Below are 20,137 nucleotides of genomic sequence, written 5' to 3' on the forward strand. Positions count from 1 at the left end.
ATTACGGGTTGGGCGGTCCAGAAATAACAGTGACGGTAAACCCACCTCCACTATTAATTCCGGACCGCCCGATCTCGAGTCCTGCAGGCGGGAGGTGGCGTTCCCGCCAGGTCTGACCTGGTGGGTTTAACACCGCCCGCCTGCAGGCGGACGTGGAAAAACCAGCACCATCACGAGATGGTGCTGGTGTATCCACTTCCCCATTCCAATTGAGTCCTATAGGACTATAGGACTCAATGGGAATGGGAATTTACCAAATTCCGCCTCCGGAATTCCCGGGATACCAGGGTCGTAATGCCCTGGTAATTCCGGGAGTCACGGAGGTGGAATGGTAATACGAGTCCGGCGGTAACCAAGCGGGAAACACCAGCTGGTTGCCGCTGGACTCGTAATGAGGCCCATTGTCTGGGATAGAATTTTAGATTACGATGAACTGAACAGATTGCTATTGTTCAGGGATAACCTCCATTTATTTTCACCATCACGCAAGTTGAAATCCTACTTGCAGAAGTTCCCACCCCGAAAAGACTGGGATCTTTATCTTAAATTCAGTTTAAATGCTCTGCCCACTTTAGAAGTGCTGGTGCCCACGTTGGGTATAGCGAGAGATATGAGTGGGTGCCAGATGTGCCGCTCCCACCAAATTGAATCATTGGCCCACTTGGTACTAAAGGGCCCCTTTTTCTTGGCAGAGAGAATTAGCCACTTGGGGAGGTTCTTCCATTCTACCACCCTGGTCTTGACTAAAAACCTATGGGAGAGGCCAATGCTTACTGCTAACCAGGCCTTCATAGTTGCGTTGACATCATATTTACATGAAATCTGCCAGGGTTTGAAGAATAGGATCTGAGGTGGAAGCAGCATGGAGGTAGATTTAGGACAAATTAATTCTTACATTGGTTAATTACGTCGAAGTCATTTGATGAATGGTTTTTTGATTTAAGCCTGGAGTTGATGTAATTTTGTGTATGTTTTGTTGTGTTATTTGTTTGAATTTGTTCTTATTTTGGTGTAAAAGTTTCTTGTAAACTGTAAAATACTTTTAAATAAAACATATAATAATAAAATAAAGTAAAAAAACTATCCCCCACAGAAGGATCTATGACTGGTGGTTGCACACAGATCCCTGAGGCAAGCTCTTAACACGATGAGGTGCCTTGGACAAAGGACAGGAAGGGTTGGGGGGGTTGGGGGAGAGTCACTGTGAAGACAGAGATTAAGAAGAGTCTGTATATGTGCAATAGGCAGAAGGATGATGTTATGATCTATCTTTCTATGTAAGGAGTGTGCTGTTGGCAACACTCCATACGGAATGTATCATATAAAATGTATCTTATGTCTTGGGTTCCAAGCACAGCAGTTGGTGGAGAGTGGTAAAGGCAGAAGCTGTGCTGGGGTCTGTTCGAGTTTAACTTAAATAAAGAATATACAAACCCATCCACTTGTCTATGGTTTATATTACAACAGATGGGGATATTAGACGGCTGATGTTCTCTTTGTGCCATCCCATGAATGTCATCTTGTACTCCTTGTCTATGGTTTATTTCACAACATGGTGAGCATCTCAAAGTTGCAGACCCCTGGCATCACCCAAGAGAAACGTTGAGCCACTGCTGTGCTCGTTTTCCCCATGGCGAATCGATGCACCCAGCGAAGCAGCCACAGGCAAGTAGTGAGCTCTAGGTGTAAGTATAAACACCTATTGATAGCTGCTCAGCCCATCCGGGCGTGGACACAGCCAGTGAGGGAGCAATGGGTGTGGGTGTGATCCCACACCTGCAGGAAGCCACTCCGCCCACCTTTGCGTTGTTGCGGCCAGCGTGGGATAAGCTGTTGCCTAGGGCCCCTCCCTGCCACTCTCCAAGTAAGTGAGCAATATCTACCTTCAGCAGCAAGAAGGCCACAAACACAGCGACGTCCGTGCACGCCCTGCCTTTACCTCACGAACAACGCTATACCAGCCGCAGGACTCACACATGCACACTCTGCAACTGTGCCGAGTAGCAACGACAGGCAGAGTGCGCATGCGCAAAGGAATAAGTGTAACAAAGCCGGCGGCGGCATCATTGTGTGCTATATGGACCCTTGTTCGTTAATCTGTTACTGCCCAAAATAAAAGGGGGAATTTTTTTTAAGGAAGGATTACAAAAAAAACGGGAACTAGAAAGCTCAACAATGGAGAAGTTGTTTTGCAGGGGCAAAGACCACAAGGAGGACAAACAAGGAGAAGTTTTTTTCTGGCAAGGAAAACCGCAGAAAGCTAATAAGTGAAACAAAAATAAAGGAATATAAAAGGCAAAAGGAAAATATATTTGCAACAAATCTTTTTTAGGAAATAGAAACGGCGATGCCAGGTGTTTATGGCATCCGCAGGACCTGCAAAAGTAAAATAATCACAACTGAAGAAAAGATTAATTCACTACATCAAAGCTGCCTGTCGAAATTGCTATTCTAATGACAGACAACTTTTGCTACTAATGCACTACTTAGGATATGAGGGTCAACAAATTTGTGAAACTTTACCTTCGCTAGTTGTGTAGACAGTGCAAATGAATTAGAGAATGCACTGCTAAAATTGAACTTGCATTTTAACCCCAAAACTAGCACCATATCAGAGCGCTACAATTTTGCCGTCCGCCTGTAAGAGCAGGGCGAGAGTGTTGAGGAGTATGTTACGGCCCTACGACACTTAGCACTGTCTTGCAAATTCAGAGATTCATTTGTTGAACACATACGCAATCAATTTATGATCCACTGCAACCACAAGGAAATCAGAACAACTATGGTTGAAAGACGAACCCACATTGGATGAAGTGCTAGAAATTGCCAAGCGGGTTGAACACTCATTAGCCTGCGTTGTGAAACTGTCGGAAAGGGAGAGCACTGAAGTTAAAGTGGAAGTGCTGAGTGTAGTGGACGGAAAGCAAAAGAAAAAAATGAAGGAAAAGCCAGTGGTTAAAGGGTACAATGATACCAAGCACAGTAGAGCAAGAGGAGAGAAAAGAGAAGAACGTTTATGCTTCCGGTGTGCTAGTAATTCTCACTTTGCCGGATCAATGGCATGTCCTGGAAGAAGAGTTACGTGTGCAAAATGCAAAAGACATAGACATTTTGCAAACTATTGAAAGAACTTTCAGTTTAATCAAAAAATAGTGTTATATGTAAATCCAGAAGAAGGGCATAGATCTTTTGAAGAGGAGGAAGGATGCCATGTTGAGAATATTGCTGTTAATACCATTAATATGGTCCAGGGCATGGATGAAGAGAAGTGTGAGCACCCATATGCTAGTGTGAGGGTGATTGAAAGGGAGATTTCAATGATGGTGGATTGCGGTTCAACAATATCACTTATGATAGTTGGTGTTTGAGCAATGTATGGATGGTGATATTCAGAATTTGATGGAGCCTGATGTTAATCCTGGGGGTTATTACCAAGATAAGATAGAGCTTCTTGGTTATTTTGAGGCCAAGTCTGAGTTCAAACTGAGATGTGCACAAGGAAAAGTGTATGTGACCAAGAAAGGATTGACGAATTTGGATGGACAGATCGAAAAAAGCTCATGATAAGGTTGGATCCCAATACCGACGACCAGCTTCTTCATGTGGGATCCACGGTGAGCGAGAAATTCTGAAAGGTTCAAGAAGGGAGTGGGAAAAGTGAGTGGCATTCAACATCAAATTGTGTTGAAGAAAGGTAGTGTGCCGATTTCAGCAAAATTACAACTTGTTCCTTTAGCCCTAAGGGAAGGTTTAAAAAGGGATTTAAATAATTTATTGCAAATTGGCATCATTGAAACGGCACGTGGTGTTGAGTGGACATCCCCTTTGGTTGTTGTGAAGAAATCATTGGGTGAATTGCGATTATGTGTAGATTTGTGTGAATTGAATATGTGTCTTATGATAGATCGCCACCCATTGCCCAACATGTGGGAAATGTACATAACCTCAGCCTATCATCAGGTTGAGCTTGAAGAAGGATGTAGAAAGTTGACAGCATTCATAACGCATTATGAAGTATTCCAATTTTGATGGATGCCCTTTGGGCTTGTTTTCGCATCTCCTGTATAACAGAAAGTCATGGATATGTTTTCCAAAGGGGTAAAGGGAGTGTTTTATTTCCAGGATGACGTGTCGGTGAATGAAGTACTTAGCATTCTGGAAGCAAAGGGAATAACCTTGAGGCAGGAGAAATGTACATTTAAAGTGGATAAAGTTGAGTATCTCAGACACGAGGTATCAGTGAGTGGTGTGAAACCTAAGAGTAGTATGGTGTGTGCCATAAAGGAGGTGAAAAAGCAAAAATCGAAAGGAGAACTGTGTTCATTTCTGGGGATGATATAATTCTATCTGAAATTTGTGAGGAAGTATGCTGACAAAGTTGGTAAAATGAGAAAGCTCCTAAAGAAAGGAGAGGAGTTTATTTGGAATGGAAAGTGTGAGGATGAGTTTAACGCAATAAAGGAGGACATTGATTTTTCCTGACCTTTGGGGAGCTTTAATACACATAGAATGAATATTGCTACCGTTGATGGCAGTGACAATTTCATTGGTGCCGTTTTGTTGCAGGCAAGCAATTTTGAAGAGGAGGAGATAATTGCCCATGCTTCAAGAGGATTACGAGGAACAGAAAATAACTATTCAGTTCTGGAGAAAGAAGCATTAGCATGTCATTGGGCATTTGAAAGGTTCAGGAATTATTTGTGGGGTACTGATTTTATCATAAGAACTGATCACAAACCACTTAAGGCAATATTTGAGAGTAACGGTTTAGACAATGTATCTAGGCACGTAGCTAGTTGAGTTACGAGATTACAATGCCACAAATTTGAAATTAAAGTCATACCAGGGAAAGAAAATGTTCTAGCAGATTGTTTGGTAAGGTTGGATATATGTAAAGAAGATGTTTTATCAGAAATAGTGCTTGTCAACCATGAAGGAATTGTGAGCAGGGAAGAGTGGATGAGAGCTATGAATAAGGATTTGGTGCTTATGCATGTGAAGATGTACATGGAATCTGTATGGCCCAAAAAGGTGGAGTTACAACAAAGTGAGAAGGCTTATTGGGAGGTGGGTGAAGAATTGAGTGTGGTTGATGATATCATATTCCAGTGGGAACGTGCTGTTATTCCCAAGGATATTAGGGATGCAATTGTTGACTTGGCCCATACTGGACATGTTGGCGTGACAAGGACAAAAGCAATCTTGAGGAGCGAGTACTGGTGGCCAGGGTTTGGTAGAGATATTGAGCGAAGATTGGCTGATTGCATTCAATGTATCAAAGTGGGCAAAGGTGTGGAAACCAAGGGTCAACCCATTGTGGAGTTTGGCATTCCTGGAAAGGTGTGGGATGAGGTTACTATGGATATCTTAGGTCCCGTGGAGATAGGTTATGGGTGTGGAAAGTGGATCTTTTCTCATGATGGTCTGAATTCAGGATTGTATTGGAGATTTCTGGTGAGAGTTTTGTTGAATTAATTCAGGAAATTTTCACTAAGGAAAGTATACTGACGGACAATGGTACACAATTCACGGGTGGATGTTTTGTGGAGTACATGAAGAAATGTGGTGTGAAGCATAAGAGGTCCACTCATATGTTATATCATCCAGAAGGGAATGGTATGGTGGAAAGGATGAATAGATGTGTAATGGATGCTATTCATATGTCAAGAGCATGTGGAATGGAGCATGTTTAGTTTAGTTTAGTTTATTATTTGTAGGGCGCGCCAAGCCCTGGAGCATCAGGGCGCACAAGACAAGAATATGCTCAACTTTGTTACAGGTACATCTACATAATCATAGTACATTCAGCAATAAATAAAATATATACAGGTACATGTGCATGGTCATAATGCAGTATACAATAAGCAGGAATGAGCAGGGCTGGAGCTAGGTCCAGACAAGAGGTGAACAATGTGGAGGTGATATACAGTGGAATAAGTACAGTAATATACAATGGTGTAAAATACAGAACGTGGTATCAGAGCTGGGGCATGCAGGTGGATCGCTAGTAGGGACAGTCAGTGTAATGGACAAGAAAGTGGCCATCCAGGAGAGATTAGATGGGCGAAAATGCCAATACTAAGGTGAGCCCACCTTTGCTGGGAAGAGAGAGAGGGAATCAGATTGTGTGGTGGACAAATGAATTGAGGAGGAGTTTAAAGGAAAAGTAAGAGAAGTGGGTGATGAGAGTGAAGATGGTGAAAGAATTGTGAGTAGAGTGCAGAGATGGGGTGAGAATAAAGAAAGGAGTGATTAAGAGGAAGAGAAACTTACTATACTCTGATACTGTCCACATAGTGGCCGTGCGCAAGGGTGCAGTACTTGTGAGTGGTGGTCAAGTATGGAACAAATCTAGGATTGCAGTGGTGAGAAGAGGGTGTGTTGAGTAAATGAAGGAAGATGTGTTATGCTGTATGTTGCTATGTAAGGAGTGTGCTGCTGGCAACACTCCATATGGAATGTATCATATAGAATGTACCTTTTGTTTTGGGTTGCAAGCTCAGCAGTTGGTGGAGAGTGGTGAAGGCAGAAGCTGTGCTGGGGGTCTGTTCCTGTTCAACTTAAATAAAGAATATATAAACCCATCCACTTGTCTATGTTTTATATCAAAACAGATGGGGACATTATACGGCTGATGTTCTCTTTGTGCCATCCCTTTAAAGTCATCTTGTACCCCGTACTGTATATATTATGGGCCTAACCTATTGCCCCTTTATTCCTGCTATAATGGATTCCTGCTACAGTGGATGTAGTTCCTGGTTTCTCTTTTCCTCCTGGTATTCTGTCTGCCGAAGCTAGACTCTCTCGATCTTTCCGCTGTCACAGTGGCCATACAGAATCACTGGCAGTAGACCACTGCTTATTTATCCCACTGCCTCATCCCGCTGTCTAAATGGCTCCAGATTGTGGCCTCCCTGGAATTCTCCCCTGTCACACTGGCTATAGTCCCTTTACCTCTCTCCTGTCAAAAGGGCTCCAGTGTATGACCTCCCGGTCTCTTTCCCTGCAAGAAATGGCTGTGATGTGTGCCTCACGGGCACTCTCTATCACACTCACTGCAGAGCTTGTACCCGCTCTGCCCCGCTAGCTGCAGTGCCTGGCTGCTCACTTTCTCTCCTGTCTCATCATTTGTACCACAACGGGAAAAGTACATTTCTGACACCCCTAATGCACAGAATTTCCTAAGGAAAATGGCCCACTTGTAAAATAGTTTCCAGTAGAAGTGCTGCGAAAGGGTCTCGGGATCGTTTGCTTTGCAGGGAAACTCTCTTGATACCCCTTTCAGTGCTCCGAAATGAGCTGCTGGAAGAATAAGGGGTAGCTCAAAAAATGATAAATCCACTTTTTCGCATGATTCCCTTTTTGACGCTGAGGAACCCCGCAAAGGTTTGGCAGTGGCAAGGGCCACCAAATACAATCTAACAAAATCCACAAAAAAACAGAACAAATGCAACCTGCAATTGTCTTATGTATGAGTCTTTAGCTATCCCTGGGTGAACGTGTGTATACATCCAAGCCAGTGCCGAATAGCTTCATCGATTTGAAAATACTAAAATGTGCTAATTCACCAGTTTAATGGGAGTATTTTCGGTGGATCAATGTTAGACAATATAAAATTGCTTCTTTTTTTATAGAGTTGATTTGTTTTCTAAACAAAAGATTATTTTTTATCAACAATCATTTTGTTTTTGTCACAGATTGATTGTTTTGTTTTTTCTAATGAGAGAATGCATTTTTCTTCTGAAATGAATGGATTTTGTAAAAAAACACATTTTTAACAGGTCGTTTCACGGGTCTAGCTTGGAAACATGAATCGATCTGATTCTAACAAATCTTTGTTTTCGCCTTTGTTTGACGAAATGAAAATGTAAGGCAAATAGAATTGATTCTCTATTTGCAAGCAAAAAATGGTTGGGGCCCAATACAATTGTGTGCAAACCGCATTTGCTGAGTCGAAATCGATGGCAGATCTTCAGACCCACGTTTCCCTTCCATTAACAGGTTCAAACCGAGCAAAGCAGAGGACAACAAACAAACCAACAGGGGTTAATGGCTTCTCCGCTCTGAGATTTTTTTTAAATAATGGGTCAAACTGGTGCATTTTAAGCACACTCTTCGTTAAAAATGATCTACAAAACATACAATGTACTGTTGTTTCTCTAGAGAATCCCATGACAAAATTCAAGTCCAGATTACCAACAGTACACAAGAGGTTTCAACACAAGTTAATTATTCTGTGCTCCCCTTCATATTACAGTACTGCCAAGCACATGTTCAAGATGCCTGTGCCTACAAAATATACCCCGGTAAAACAATTTGTTAATTCCTGTTCCCTCAATACATGTCAGTATTGTGCCACTGTAAGAAGACATAATACTACGGGCTGGTCCAATGTATGCCATTATTGCCACTGCAAGAAAGACTCATGTTGGCTGTACCCGAAAATAGCAGTATTGGTTCATTCTAGAAGATATTTTTAATCTGGCTCTACCAATATATTCTTGTATTGTCAGTGTAAGAATGCACTTTTGTTGACTGTTCCCAATAAGGCCAATATTGCCACTGTAAGAAGACATTTTCCTGCCGGCTCTGCCAATACATGCCAGCATTGTCCTTTCACATATCATCTTGAAGCCAGTGGTTATAATATATCAGGACTGCCATTCAAAAACACACATTACTGGAACTGCTCTGAACCACAAATCCCTCTGCCTCCCCCAGCAAGCATGCCCCCTTTTGCTCCACACATGTATACATCTAGCTCTCTCTCTCTCTCTCTCTATATATATATGGTTAAGTTGCTCAACCCATAGGAAGATCACTTTTTGGGTGGCTTATAACTTTGCCCCCCCTGGAAGAATCCTTACCTAACTTTACACACACAGTATCTGGCCCCGTCTGAATGTTTCTGGCAAGTTTGGTGATGTTTTATCAAGGGGGAGGAGTCAAAGTTGTAGGGGGGTCCACAAATGTTTGCTCATGTCTACAGCCCAAACTGTTCGACGGATGTTAACCAAATATGTGGCAGGAGCAGCGGCTTGGTCCCGAAAGCATGCTTTTGTAAATTTGGTGCAAATCCGTCCAGTAGTTTTTTTTTTAAACGGCCTGAAAGTAGGTAAAACAAATTAGTGATAACTGGGTTTGGTCCGCGGACTTACTTCCATGTTCAGTCCACAGACGGGCCTTCGATTGGCCTCGAAGGCGCAGTGAATTCCGCGGACATCGGATGCGCCCACTGATTGGATGGTGAAAAGCGTGAAGTGCGTAATATTTTTGGAAACGCCCTCCATTTTGGATTTGCAGAAATCCGCCGGTGTCCATGAACATCGCAGTAAAAACATATAAAAAAACACAATATTGCACTTGTCAAACTTAGCAAACAATCTCTGGAGAGGTGAGGGGTGATGAGGATGGGATGGGATATGGACGTAAGAAGCCAAAAAACAGGGGGTTTCCTCCCCGAAGTCCACTAACAGTCTTGATGTTCAGGTACAGTCAGGGCCGGTGTTACCACTAGGCAATGTTACGCACTTCCCTATAGTGTGAAAATGTTAGAGTGGCAAATCCAGCTGAAGGCAATAACCACTTATGCATGTATTATTCTCGCTTGAGTTGTGATGCGGACGGCACTCTCAACACTGTCTGCAGCAGCACAGAGAGTGGGCTTAGATGGAATTATTGCAAATCACACTGTGGAAAATAACTATGAGCCAGGTCTTGCCAGAGAGTATTCAACTAAGGGGAGGGGGGGGCTTGAAAGGAGGCAGAAGTGCAGAGTAACATCCTGCCTTAAACCTCCAAGTTATCATGTCTGCAGAAGCAATTCTTGTCTTTGCCACTACTCAAGTGCTTGAAGACATGCATTTTAGTACATAACATAAGCCCTTTTTCAAGTTTTGTGGCAGGAATGATGATCAAATGAGCAAAAGTAAAGTCTTCCTTCTAAAGAGTGTATCATTGTTCCGAGTTGCTGTATTTACAGACCGTCCTATATGCCTACAACTGAGCCTAAATACTCAGTTTTCTCTGTGTCTGTTCACAACAACCGTATAACTGCGGCCAGGCACAGGCGGCATGTTGCAAGGCACTTGACAAGACAGGCGACAGTCTCCCACTTAACCAGCATTGTATAAATGTATGATTTTTCAACTGAGATGAGACGTTGGCAGATGGAGTGCAGTTCTGCAACACAGTCTGTGTTATGCCAGCTTTATGCATTAGAGTCTTGGAGCCACAAAAAGTTATGCCCTTTAACAATACATGTGTAGGATGAGACGTTCTCTGTACCACATATGTCCCCTCTGTGAACATTTATTCTGAGCCAACGAGACAAGTGGCTCTTCCTGAGCAGTGTGCACAGTCATCCTCACTGACCTGCAGCATGGTCTGTCATTAGGGGCCACAGCAACGAGGAGTCAGGCCTTTTGCTATGTGGCATTAAATTGGGTGAGTTTCCTTATCATTGCTGTGATTACGTTTATTAGGCACACATTCAATAGGCACTATGGCTCAAAGCAAAACGTCTATGTGCCCTCTGTGTCTCCTCTCTTGTAAAGACCTTGTGAGTGAGTAATACGAGTGAGAGATGTTAGTTTTGTGTGCTTTCTTTCAGCATAAACATATCTTGTTAAGTCACCTAATATTCCATCAGTGCAAAGCACATTTTTGTCATTGTTTTCTATAATTATGGTGCCATTAATACGTAGGCTTTCTGAACTATCATAACACTTTGCGACTGCTTGCCAATTCTTTCATTAGAAAACATTAAACTAATTTAAAATATATGTTTGCCTATCACATGCATTTGATTGCTCCATTTAACTTAATAGCCAACCGAGCAAGCAGGAATATGCAACCATGATCAGTAATAATAATATTACTTACCTTAGATACCCTAATATTCTTTAGGTTATTATAATTTGTTTCCAACTTGCCCATTGACAGAGAACATTACCATGTTGAGTCACTGCAGCTGCCATCTAAACCTGTTGCGCAGGGGCCTGGTGAAAGGTCTTTACCTTTGGTTGAATGTGGCCTGTTTGAAGTATGTGAACTGCATCAGTAGCAGTCCATAGTGCTCTATAGCTCTTCCAGGACATAAAAGTACTCAATCCACCCTTATTGCCAATCTCAGCAGAGTAGCTCGTAGCAGAATAGGCTTTTTGAAGAACCAATTTGGGGATGTTTAAGGTGCTACTCACTTTTCTGTGCCATGTGGTCAATACTGAGATTTCTTTTTTCAGGGCATCTTAGTCCAGCAACTGTCAGCTGTTTCTCAATACCTTCCACCAGTAGAGGAGTGGGCACACATATCACAATGACTGGGCAGCATGTTGCAGGTACTTATTGCGCCTGTGTCAGGGTGGTGCTGGTAGTCACATGTCTGGGCAGGATGCTTCATGTAGTGACAGTATCACTAGGGCAAGTTGCTAGACTAGCTTGGTGCAACCAGCCTGGACATGCTTTCTTACAGTGGCATGGCATTTTTTACTGTCAAATCCAACAGGAGTAAGTTCTCATATGGTAATACTGGCATCTGCCGGAATATAGTCTGAATGTACATGTACGGGCGCTGCCAGCATAACATGTTTTTATACTGGCATATATGTTTTTCCCACTTCAAATTTAGGAAGACTACATGTCCCAGAATTCCAATAAAAAACAGGACTGGATGGCTTTCTCGCACATGGCCATGGGAAACTTTCAACCTCTGCTCTGTAAAGCAGTATTCATGGGGGCATTGAAGTATAAAATGTCAATATGTTTACCAAATGCAGCATGAAAGTTGTGTTCAAGTGCCTAAACTGTACAGTGGAGTAACATTCCAGCTTCACAGTTTAAACAAACTGTGTGATCCTGGGAAAATAATTGGATCTCTTCTAGTAAAGAACACTGGACTCAGCAGAGCAAACATTAATTTCCTCCTTTTTCTGCCAGGTAGTCACCATAGTACATGACCTGTCCAGATTACTGCCATTCAGGGAATTAATCACGTTGCTATGCCCTGTTATGCTATGTCTTGTATAGCACACAGGCTACCATTTTCAATGTTTCTTGGAATTGCGGTATCTGCAGGAGGTAGGGCATGGTGTTAATTTAGGAGCAGGCAAGGTTGATTTGTAGAAATGTTATGAGTGCTGATATGAGAAGACAGGGCTCTTTGTGGTATGTATGTTTTATAAATGTAATGCCACACTAAGCAATGGCTATGTGTGTATGTTCTAGAAACCTGGAAAGAACACTGGATTGTTAACCTTTATTTAAAGGAAGCATGAGTAATCCATTTGGTTTCCCTTGTTGTGTGTCATGCCATTCTCTTTGAGACAAATGTGACAAGCAAACAACTGATGTTCATGAGGATATAAAACAACTGGAAGAAACCAAAAAGTGTCTTAGTGGGTGCAGGAGTGATGAAGGGTTTGAGAAAGCACTTGTAGATGCATGCCAATTTACAGAAGAGTTGGAAATGTCTGCGTGCTTTGAACCTGATCATTCTGTCTGTGTCCGAACGAAGAAGCAGTTCACGGGAGGGAGGACAGCTCAGGGGCAATGGGCTTGCGTTGGAAGCAAGACGACATGGAGCAATACAGGTTGGATACCCAGGTCCATGCTTAGAAACCTCTGAGTATTAAGTGTGTTATAAATAACCCATTGCAATTACGTATGAAGCAGAGGAGCCTATTTTTTTAAATTATTTATTTTGGTTTATTTATAAACCTTTACAAAATCAGACATTGTTTAATACACATATTAAAATGAAATCAATTGGGAAAATCAATAATCAGTACAGAAAACCAGAACAAAAGATTTTTTGCAGCTTAATCTCAAAACAAACAACAACATAAAACAGTATCAAAATAGAAAAAAAAATAATTTTACATTTATCCCAATATTTTCCAAGTAGATTAAACATGTAAAACAAACAAAAAATCACATAACAAAATCAGGCATAAGAGAATCACATTCCTTGAAAACCTTCACGAAAAAAACATTTCGAAATTCAATGGGGCCGATTCATGGAACAAACGTGCGCCGAAAATCTTTGTGCAAGCAGGCGCAAGCAGGCTCAAGCAGGCGCAAGCGCAAAAAAACAGGCGCACGCGCACGCGTGCGATTCATGGAAGTCCCTGCGCGTGTTTTCCTCGGGATGTGTGCCAAACCCGTGCATGGCGCACACGTCACTGCAACATCCCGAAAGGCGTGCGCGACGCGCTCAGTGAAAGCGCACAACCTCGGCGCATACACTAGAAAGTGGGTGGAACACGGGGCGTAACGCGCAGAATGGGGAACAACGCGCGAAAATAAGGGCGTAACTGGGGATGTACTGCAGGGAAGCAGACGGAACGCCCACACGCACCCGAACCACACGTATTCATGGAATCGAATAGGGCAAAGCCACGCACAGCCAAAGACACGCACAAGCCGAAACACGTCCGCCACACGAAGGCAGGCGGTAGCGTCCCTGCGCATTACAAAAGTGGCAACATACAGCAATTGGGCCTGTGCGAGCAGGGCACGTGTATTTCGGGGTTGCGCGGGAAGTTACACACACGATTGAGCGGGGTACGTGTATTTCAGGGTTGCGCGGGAAGTTACACACGCGATTGAGCGGGGTAAGTGTATTTCGGGGGTGCGCGGGAAGTTTTTCACGCGATCGGGCCTGGGGGAGCGGGCTACGTGTATTTCAGGGGTTCGCGTGAAGTTTTTCACGCGATCGGGCCTGGGGGAGCGGGCTACGTGTATTTCAGGGGTTCGCGTGAACTTTTTCACGCGATCGGGCCTGGGGGGGAGCGGGGTACCACTCACCGTCTGCCTTGCGTGTAGAAGAATGCGTAGCCAACACCCGCTGTGAAGTAATAGCGTGTGAACCCCAATGGATGGAAAACACACGCACCGCACGAAAAGCACGTACAGAGCAGTGTAAAGGCACGCGGGATCTCCAAGCCCTGCCAGGGCAACGCCCGTGCGCGAAACGTCACAGATGCGCTTACGCTGTAAGGGCCTTTGGTCCAATGAAATCGCGTACGCGTGCTGACGCGCTTACGCCCTAAGGGCCTTTCCTCGAATTTCACGCTGACGTGCAGGATTTTCACGTGCCAAATCACTCCGTATCAAGCTGGCCACGCGAAAACACACGGAAGACCACGCTCCTGCCCAGAAGGCCGAATTACTGCCCCCCAGTGCCCCGAGCAGCCTCCCACGTGCCATCTGCTGCTGCTTGCCTGCCTGCTGCCACTGCCATTTGGTGCCTGCACATCAGCCATCTGCAGGGGTCCAGTTGCTGTGTCCACCCCTGCTGGAACAGAAGACTCCCGACTCGGATAACATCGCTCCACAGCCCAGCCCCAGGACCCAGTTGCCCACCCACTCCTGCCCCTGGGGTTGCCATGTCGGGCACATCAACATCTGGCACCAGTGGCAACCCCCGGCCAGAGGGGTATCAGCTTCACTGCCACCGAAGTTGGTGTCCTGGTGGAGCAAGTCCTGGGGCAGTATGATGCCCTCTTCGGATCGTCCCGCGCCAACAAGGAAGGACGGGAGAGGATCTGGGCCGTCTGTGTGGTTGCCATCAACGTGGAGAGGGTGGCAACCCGCACCATCCAGAAGGTCAAGAAGCGCTGGGAGGACTTGAGGTCCAGGACCCTCATAAAGGCCTGGCGCCTCGTGGAGGGGGGCCGGGGCCGCATGAGTTCCATTCAGATGGGGGTCCTGGAACGCGTACACCCAGCGCTCCACGCCCAGGTCCTTGAGAGGGAGACCCGTCTGGAGTTGAGCGGTAAGTGGCCAAGCATTGCTGTGTGAGACAGGGCATGTTGCAGTGTGCTGGTTGTCTGATACTTGCCTGTATGTGTGACATAGGCCATGTACGCATGTATGTGTGCAGGGACATCATGGTAATGCATGTGCGACCAGTAATGTGTGAACCGCACGGCTGTTGCATGTGTTTAAATGCGACATGGGGAGCCCTATGCAGATTGTACACATGAGAGCATGGCAGTCTCTGTTCCTGGACATGGGTGGGGGTGAGGGATGGGTGCTGATGCCAGGTACATATATGGTATACATGTCTGTGTGCCTGACCTGCGTGTCTGTGACTTGTGAATGCCATGGATGCATGACACATGTCTGTGACAATGTACAGATTCACTGATGCAGCCTAGTCATCCTTGTATCGCTGTGATTGGGGTGTACGGGGCCAGATGGATTTGACTGAGGTGAAGTGTGTGCATGTGATAGGCATGACCCATGATGCATGTGAGTTCCATTACATTGTATGTTTCGAGAGTCCATTGGACATGTATGGAAATGTCCATGGCATGCACCATGACTGTCACTGTGTGTGTTTTGCCTGGACTGATACATGTGTTGTGGAGGGACATGATGGAAGTGTACTTTGACAGTGGCACTCATCTGCTATTGCTTCCTGTCTAGGGGACCATTGTACAGTACCCTGATGCTTGTGTTCTATGTCTCCCTCTACGCAGCGGCTAGTGAAGAAGAGGGCGGAGACGGCGCTGTGGAGCAAGGCGGCGGGATGCCCCCACGGCTGCAGCGGAAGGGGTGGGTGAGCCCCCACAGGGGCCTGCTACGGTGGAAGACGGTGAGGAGCCATCCAGGTTGGTGGTTTCCACAGAGGAGGAGGAGGCCGCCACTGAGGCGCACATGGGGCCTGGTGGGGGCATCCCTGCTGGCGCAAGTGGTGCAGTCCAGGGGCAGGGCCAGGAGGCAGCACAGGTCACTGTGGAGGGGCCTGTGCATGTCGCTGTCCCTGACCCTGTGGGTGCACCACCATGCACCAGCAGGGATGCCCCGTCCCAGGCCCGTCCGCAGGGAGAGGGGATGTCCATGTCATCTGACTCCCCTCCACCTGCGGACGAGGGGACCCCTGGCCGTATGGAGAAGGTCCTGATTGGGGTCGCGATGCGCATGGCTGTGATTCGTGATGCCGTGCGTGCTTCCCAGGAGGAGCACGCACGTCATCACGAAGAGCACCGTGCCGACATGGCCCAATTGGGATCGTCCATGTTCGGGGGCTTCATGCATGTGTCGGCCAATCTGGCGGCCCTCTCCTCCTCTGTGGAGACTATACGCCAGTCGTTCTCCTTGCCGTCTTCCGGCCCAGATGCCACCAGGGCCCCCTGTGGACCTGCCCTGACCAATGCAGCCAGCTCGGTGGGGATACCATCCCTGCCACAGTCGGGAGTCAGAGGTCCAGCAGGGGTGGACACCACAGCAACTGTACCCCAGCAGATGGAGGATGTGCCGGCATCATCAGGCAGGGCACGTGCACGACGGCGTCGGATTCCATCAGCCTGGATGCCGTCGTGCTGGCAGAGGCAGTGGCGTCGGAGGCAGCAGCGGAGTCAACGTGGGAGGCATCATGGCTCGGGGCCATCAACATCGGAGGGGCAGGCATCGGCCGGAGGGCAGGAGGACCCAGGACGGGAAGTGTCTTCTGTGTGGCAGCGGTTGGGCCAGCAGATAGGTGCGGAGCGGCGGCGGGCGGAAGAGGCGCAGCTCACAATGGTCAGGGCGGAGAACTCCATGCGGAGGGCCCTGAGGCGGGCCGAGTGCCTCGAGGCAATCCGCAGGGGGTTGGAGGAGGAAATGGCGTCGTCCCTGCGGACCCTCGGGGCCATGGAACAGGACCGCCTCCGGGACATCGAACAGGAGTTCGATGATGCCCTGGCCCGGAACACCACGGAGTGAGCCGCTGGACTTGCCCGCCGCCTTTGTATATAGTTATATAGTTAATGTTAGGTTTCCTTTATTTTTTTTTTTTATTTGGTTGCGATTGGACAATGCGCCACATTTTTGTATATAGTTCAGTTTTTAGTTAGTTGTCATAGTTAGGTTTCATTTGGTTGGGCTCATGGACCCGGGATTATCTTGTAAATAGTTCTGCAATGGATTTTTTTATTTTTTGGATTTTTTTCATCGCCATGGAGCAATGGTTTTTGTTTATCATTTACACTTGGATTACTTTTCTGACTGTGACTTTGGACACCATTTATTTTGATTGTGCTGTGTGTTTTTGATTTTTTTCATGGACATTCATCTTCTTTTGGTTGTTTTGCTTTGTGGTTTTTCTCATTTCATTTCCATTCAAGTTGATTTTAAATACATTTTTATTTTCATCCTTCAATGTGTCGTATCATCTCATTGCTTTCATGCATGTCATGTTGGGTGTTTTAACATTCACTTGCAGCCATTGTGTGTGACAGACATGTGTTCATTTGCATTATTTACATTGGGTGTGTAACATGTAATTGCCTTTGATATGTGGGTGGATGTGATAGTTGGTTGGGCCTTTTGGCAGGGGAGGGTGGCCATTACGGACATGATTGGGGATTGGTGGGACCCAGGTGCAGGGGGGCATGGATGGGACATGGGCGAGGGCCTGGTGGAGGGTGCCCCATGACTGCTGGGGGGTGGGAGAGGGTGGGAGACATGGGTGGGGGCCTGGTGGAGGGTGCCCCTGCACTGCTGGGGGGTGGGGGGGTGGGAGACATGGGTGGGGGCCTGCTGGCAGGTGCCCCACAGTGCTGGGGGGTGGGGGGGTGGGAGACATGGGTGGGGGCCTGGTGGAGGGTGCCCCTGCACTGCTGGGGGGTGGTGGGGGTGGGGAACATGAGTTGGACATGGGTGGGGGCCTGCTGGCAGGTGCCCCACAGTGCTGGGGGGTGGGGGGGTGGGAGACATGAGTTGGACATGGGTGGTGGCCTGCTGGCAGGTGCCCCACAGTGCTGGGGGGTGGGGGGGTGGGGAACATGAGTTGGACATGGATGGGGGCCTGCTGGCAGGTGCCCCACAGTGCTGGGGGGTGGGGGGGTGGGAGACATGAGTTGGACATGGGTGGGGGCCTGCTGGCAGGTGCCCCACAGTGCTGGGGGGTGGGGGTGGTGGGAGACATGGGTGGGGGCCTGGTGGAGGGTGCCCCTGCACTGCTGGGGGGTGGGGGTGGTGGGGAACATGAATTGGACATGGGTGGGGGACTGCTGGCAGGTGCCCCACAGTGCTGGGGGTGGGGGGGGGGAACATGAGTTGGACATGGGTGGGGGCCTGCTGGCAGGTGCCCCACAGTGCTGGGGGGTGGGGGGTGGGAGACATGGGTGGGGGCCTGGTGGAGGGTGCCCCTGGTGGCTGGGGGTGCAGGGGGACATGCGTTGGTGGGCAGTAGTGCAAGTTGACATGTGGGTTGGCTGGGGGGCATGGCCATGGTGGATGGGGTGCCTGCAGGACATGTGCAGGGTAGGCCCCTGTGGTGTGAGCCACCTGCATGGGCCGTGGAGGGTGTACACGGAACACCTGGGAGGACCCACACGTGCAATTCACGTGTGGTGCTCCCCGCGCACCCCTGTAATACACGTACCCTGCTGGAATCGCGTGTGGAACTTCCTGCGCACCCCTGAAATACGCGTACCCTGCTCGCACGGGCCCAATCGCGTGTGGAACTTCCCCCGCACCCCGAAATACACGTACCCTGCTGAATTCGTGTGTGGAACTTCCCGCGCACCCCTGAAATACACGTACCCTGCTGGAATCGCGTGTGGAACTTCCCGCGCACCCCTGAAATACGTGTACCCTGCTCGCACGGGGCCAATCGCGTGTGGAACTTCCCGCGCACCCCTGAAATACACGTACCCTGCTAAATTTGCGTGTGGGACTTCCCGCGCACCCCTGAAATATGCGTACCCTGCTGAAATCGCGTGTGGAACTTCCCCCGCACCCCGAAATACACGTACCCTGCTGAAATCACGTGTGGAACTTCCCGCGCACACCTGAAATACGCGTACCCTGCTGAAATCACGTGTGGAACTTCCCGCGCACCCCTGAAATACACGTACCCTGCTGGAATCGCGTGTGGAACTTCCCGTGCACCCCTGAAATACGCGTACCCTGCTCGCACGGGGCCAATCGCGTGTGGAACTTCTCGCGCACCCCTGAAATACACGTACCCTGCTGAAATCGCGTGTGGAACTTCCCGCGCACCCCTGAAATACGCGTACCCTGCTCGCACAGGGCCAATCGCGTGAGGTACTTCCCGCGCACCCCAGTGATACACGTAGCCCGCTTGCCATGCTGGTACAGGGTTAGCGCAGCCCTTTGCGCTGGATTGGGGATTTTGATGGCTTTTCCCTGAGCGAGAGGCGTTCTTGGGGGCGTAACTGGCGCTGCTGCATGGTCGCTGCGCCACTGTGCGCCACGGCTGGTTTTGGTGGCTGGAATCCATGAATACGCTGTGCGCGGAAATGGATTTTAGCGCACGTGGCTGGCGCAGGGATTCGCACGCGCACACTGTGCGCCAGCCGCGTGCGCCACTTGTGCGCTGCATTCTATGAATTACCCCCAATTTGTCTTAGTAAAATAAAGATAAACTAGATATCCTAAAAGAATTACTTAAAAACCCTTAACATAAAATAGATATAAGCTAACCACATTCCTTAATTGCCTTAGCTCAAGTCACACACATTTCGCAGGAAGGTGGTCAACCAAATTTTTTACCTAATGGAATTTTCATGTAGCATTCTTTGCCATATGAAGTCTCTGTCTACATCATAAATTGAATTTACAAATTGAGCAAAATACCTTATTCTTTGGGACTTAAGCCCTGAACAGACCAGCAATATATGTTGCAAAGTTTCCACTTCTCCCTCTATATTACAGAATCTGCACCAAGACCAGTTATCTGAATTACATTGTCTAATACTTTTGATTTGATTGGTTTGCAGAACATTGAAACGAAAACGCATGTAGTCATTATGCATGCGTTTACTGGGATATTGGGACAGGTATCCTTCTATAACCACTTCCATGTTGAACATGCGTATTTATACAGTTTGGATTTCAAAATGTTAAGCTTAGTTTTCTGCCAGTCAAAGGCCCTAAGGCTGGTTTTGATCCTTACTGGTTTATTACACAGTATAGTAACTGACATGCCTAAAGACACTAAGCAACACATTGTCTCCACATGAAGTTTATGTATAAAGGGATTAGTCGATTCATGATAGGCCCATGCATATAGTGTGTCCTCCGACACTGTTTGACATTTTTTCCAGAGACACATTCTTTTCCATGTAGCATATGCAGAGAGCGATTGTAAACCCAATTCGTATTTTAACAATTCTAATGGCAT

Source organism: Ambystoma mexicanum, chromosome 9, assembly GCF_040938575.1.
Source record: "Ambystoma mexicanum isolate Mex_15411 chromosome 9, UKY_AmexF1_1, whole genome shotgun sequence".
In the NCBI taxonomy this organism is placed as follows: domain Eukaryota; kingdom Metazoa; phylum Chordata; class Amphibia; order Caudata; family Ambystomatidae; genus Ambystoma; species Ambystoma mexicanum.